General features: G+C 36.9%; 1 pseudogene; it reads right to left on the bottom strand.

The window, feature by feature from the left end:
• Window positions 1-722: 722 nt before the first annotated feature.
• On the bottom strand, window positions 723-4,234 carry LOC104773966 (annotated as a pseudogene).
• Between the last annotated feature and the right edge of the window lie 623 nt (window positions 4,235-4,857).

Here is a 4,857-nt window from a genome sequence, read left to right as displayed (position 1 = left end):
ACGACAGTAAGATTAATATGTTTTTTGGTTCCAGTTCAACATAGTGTAAAATTAATTTCTGCATTGAGATATGCTATTCAGAAGAAAGAAAAAAAAACAACTTGAGATGAATAATAAATGATTTTTAGTTGTGGTATTTTTGCGTGCTACTCTTAGATAAATGACAAAGCTTAGGATTCTATATGTCCATATACCAAGATTTTACGTTATCATCGATAACAAAAACAAAAACCAGATTAGTATATGCTATGTATCCTTAATGACAAAATACAAATTTCATTTTACTACCAAAAAAAAAAAATACAAATTTCATTTTAAAGTTATATCACGGAAGAAAACTGTCAATGGGGTTTGTAAAGTTATAGCCTGTCTTTAGTTGTTCCAATACTCTTATCAAGAAAAAGACAAAATAGTTAGTACCTATATAGCCTGTCTTGAAAAGAAAAGAAGAATACAACATTCCAGTGACACTAGAGCTGGTTTAAAATAAGTTAATTAAAACTATTATAGTCATTTTCACTAGTATTAAAATAAATAATCCGTCTAGTTGATTTGTAGCTTTCTCGATGTGAAATGAATGAAATACTTTATTCTGCAAAGAACAATATAGCTCAACCACAAAAATTTGTCATTTTCCAATAAGGGAATTTATTTCAATTTTATAACAAGGCGATGAATCATCAATTAATAGTTCTTCTAATTTAATTTACAAAGCCAAGAAAAGTTGTTGAAGAAGAATATTATTAAGAGGAGACCCAAAGAAAGAAAGAAGCCATAATAATAATACAGAGAGAAGAATCTGTTCAAACCAAGCAAAGGTTGATAAAGGCTTTAAAGCTCTGAGAAATTAAGTCCACTGCAATATTCTCTACAAGATTTGAAGAAGCAATCTAATCTTTGTTGAGCCAGCTTTTGAGAATCTATATATATACTCTACGTCTTCAGGACAAGTTTGTTTTCTTTTCTTTTTTTGTCTCTGTTTCATCTTGAAATATTCAAAGTTCAGATCAAGGAGGAGGATTTCATTCATCTCAATAGCATAGATATGCCCTAGTTGCAAGAATAGTTCAAATCCAAGTGTCTAAGCATGTTACTATGTTACAGACATCTAAGCATGTTAATGTTAGCATAATATAATCCCTAGTAAATTTACTAAGGAGTTAGGTTTATCTGGATCAAAGAGAGAGAGTACCTTGGTGAGAAAGTCAACTTCGTTGAAAGCAGCTTTATACGAATTCAGCAAGAGATCCTTGAAAGAAGGTTTCACAAAGAGAGACTTTTCGATCCAGAAGCCATTCGCCGCCAATATCGTCGGGCCGCCAATCGCGACGAAATTAAAGCGTTTACTAGTCAATGTTTTATTATCAAAGCTGGACCTCGTTATTATGCTTACCCAACCAACAATGTTAAAGCCTTTCTCGATGAAGGAGGCATCCGTGGGAAGTTTACCACTCAAGACTTCAAGAACCAAAACCCCGAAACTGTAAACGTCGGTTTTCTCAGTCGCTCTACCGCTTTGCATATATTCTGCAACCAACACTCATCATGATTTCAAGGATTTAGGTCCTATGACAGAGAGTAACGACACAATTAAAGAGCACTGTTAATACTGTGCAATTGAGTACCTGGAGCCAAGTAACCAAATGTGCCTGCAACAATGGTTGTAATATGAGATTCTTCGTCCTCTAACAACTTGGCAAGCCCAAAGTCTGATACCCGAGCCTCGAGATTTCCATCAAGTAAAATGTTGCTCGATTTTATATCACGGTGTATAATCCTCGGAGAACAATCATGATGCAAATATGCCAACCCTTTTGCCGCTCCTATTATGATATTTACTCGCGAATCCCAATCCAGTTGCTCGCCTCTCTCTACACATTCAAAGATTTCACTCAATAGAATCATAACTCTCAGTTAAGGAAACCCGTAAAATATGAAGTTTGAGGATTTACTATGTAGAGCTTCATCAAGGCTACCACCAGGAAGGTAATCATATAGCAGAAGCTTTGAAGTGGGTGAATTGCAGTATCCACGTAGGTTCACAAGGTAACGATGTTTGATGCTTCCTAGAATCTCAAGCTCCCTTTCAAAAAACCGATCAAAACCTTCATTTAACTTTACAATTCTTTTTAGCGCAAAAACATTGCCATCATCCATCGATAGCTTGTACACTGTTCCAAAGCCTCCACAGCCTATTATGTGCTCTTCATTAAGAGTTTCCAGTTTCTTGATAATGTCTTTGGAAGCGTAGGGCAAATCTCCATGGAACATCACTATAGACGCACCTGGATAGGTAAAATCGTCTCTCATGATTGTCAAGTTTTGAGAGAAATATTCTTTTTAATGGAGATGATCTACAATAAGAGTCAGCATGGCTCACCTCCACCGACTTCTATCGCAAGGCTTTGACCCTCAACTCTACCAAGCTTTTTATAGAGAAAGCATCCCCAGAAACACATGAGCGCCACTAGGAGCAGCTCACCCACAGTTGCTGAAGCACTTATAAGCAGCCTTTTAGGGTTATTACCTCCTTGGCCTATCATATGGGAGAAACCAAAAAGCAAACTCATTTCATGCCAAATAATATACTACAAAAACTAAGCTATATATAATCCATACATTCTGACCAAAAAATTGATGAAGACACAGTTGCTATACCTGTTGGAGACCCGGTAGCTGTAGAATTTCCAGTGTCATTGCACACGACATCGATTTGTTTTCCACACAATTTAAGATTTCCGCTGAAGCTGCAAGAGTGATGCAATAGTTTTAAACTTGGTTTTTTTTTAACTGGTGCAAAGCTAGCAACAGGGTGCTATTGTGCATAACGTCACACAAAACTTATAACTGCTTTGCCCAATCAACCGTAGAAAGACTTATTAACCTACATTTACAAAAAAAAACTGGTTGGGGAAAGGGGTAAAGATGAATTATACTTACGAGTCCCTCGAAAGTCGAGCGAGTAGGCCATCAGAAGGTATTTGTCCCACCAGGAAATTGTTCGAGACATTGCTTCAAAACAAGATCAACATAGTTAGCAACATTGACACTCAAATATACACAAGACTGCAACATAAAACACACAAAATAGAGATTAGCAACTCACAATTTAGTAAGCTTTTTCACAATTTAGATAGCTCCCTTGATGGTGTTGCTTGAGATGTCCCTTTATGAATGAGAGTCAAGAATCAACTTAGTAGTTCAGAAGAATCTAGATGATATGCCCATTTGATATGAAAGAAGCCCTAACATAGACTTACGACTCTCATCATCATATTTTTGAGTTTTACACCCAGCAAATAGAACACAATACGTGTGTTGGATATATGTTATGTCAAATTCCCTGTAGCTTTTAAGGTTCAACATGACCTAGAGAAATATATATGTTTGAAAAACATTATGCTGCATCGGAGGTCAGAAGAACCTCTTATGGTTCACTATCTAGTTATAGAGGGTATTAAATGGTGAGAGTAGCTAGCCGGACAACAAATAACAGATCCTACAGAGGCTAGGAAAACAAATCCACTTGGAAGAAGGAGGAGATAAATCACGTACAGGTTTTTCAGCGCGGACAGGTTTCCTAATTCACTTGGGATTGTCCCACCAATGTAATTATTCTGCAAGTATCTGCACGGAACAAAGGGCCAATAGAGAAAATAGCAACGATTCTTGTAAACTAGCTAAACTTTTGACTTTAAAACCATTGATTTATCATCACTCACTAGACACATCAATATTATGCACCAACTATATAGAAGCAAACGTAGAAAAACATTAGCAATTGTCAGCAAAATGTTGTAAACTCGGAAAAAGATAACGCAAAATCTGACCAGGAATGAAGTGTAAATACTAATCAGCATATGTATTTAGGAAAACACTTACATTCCCTCTAATGCCGTGCAATTTCCCAATGTGGCAGGTATTGGGTCATATAAAAAATTGTTGTGAAGCATTCTGCGATGACATGGGAATACACATACGTTGAGCAGTAGAACATATTCTAGACAGGAATAAAATTAACTAAAGGTTAGGAGCACCTACAAAAGCCTCAACTGATCCAGCTTTCCAAGCTCAGGGGGTAAAGGTCCCCTTAATTTGTGATGAGTAAGACTCCTGTACACAATAAACTTCAGGAACCGACGACAAAAGATGCAGCGCATACTGAAGAAAATAAAGAATGTAAACTAAAGAAAGTTCAAACTTACAAGCCTATATAACTCTTTTTGATTGCGCATCACAGGTGACTCCCTTCCAGTTACATGGATCAGGATCCTCTGGTCTCCACTGGCCAATGACACCATCAGAACCCAAAACTCCGTTTCTAAAACTCAAAAGCGCCTCACCTGAAAAGAAAAAAAAAAGATTTAAGCTTTTCAGCAATCTGGCGGGAGTAATTGGTGATCATGACTTGTCAACGGCAAAATATGGAAGATTTTAGGGAGAAAGATCACTGTACCATCGGAACTAATCGCCTCATTTTCATTGGTTAGTGCACAAAGCAATGAGATCAAAAGAAGCCATGAGCAGCAGCGCTTCATCAGACAGATGCCCATTATGGCACCGTTCAAGCATAATACAGTTACTGCCGATCATTGAAAGGACAGCCTCCGGAATGTAACATCCGTAGCATATACTCAGCTGCTCCGTGACACCCTTTTTCTATCTTCAAGAAACAAAAAGCAACTCCTGAAGATAAAGAAAGTAATGTCATTAGATTGTTTAACAAAAACAGCAAACCCGTCATTTGAATCTCTATCAAGATAAAGAATTTGTATGAAGCAACAATGAACTATGAGCTTCCAGATTTCAAAATACCCACCAAGTCTACAAATCCAAAGATATCGATCTTCAGATAAA

This window comes from Camelina sativa, unplaced genomic scaffold, assembly GCF_000633955.1.
Source record: "Camelina sativa cultivar DH55 unplaced genomic scaffold, Cs unpScaffold00855, whole genome shotgun sequence".
NCBI lineage: Eukaryota > Viridiplantae > Streptophyta > Magnoliopsida > Brassicales > Brassicaceae > Camelina > Camelina sativa.
This window is presented reverse-complemented; position numbering and strand designations above follow the sequence as displayed.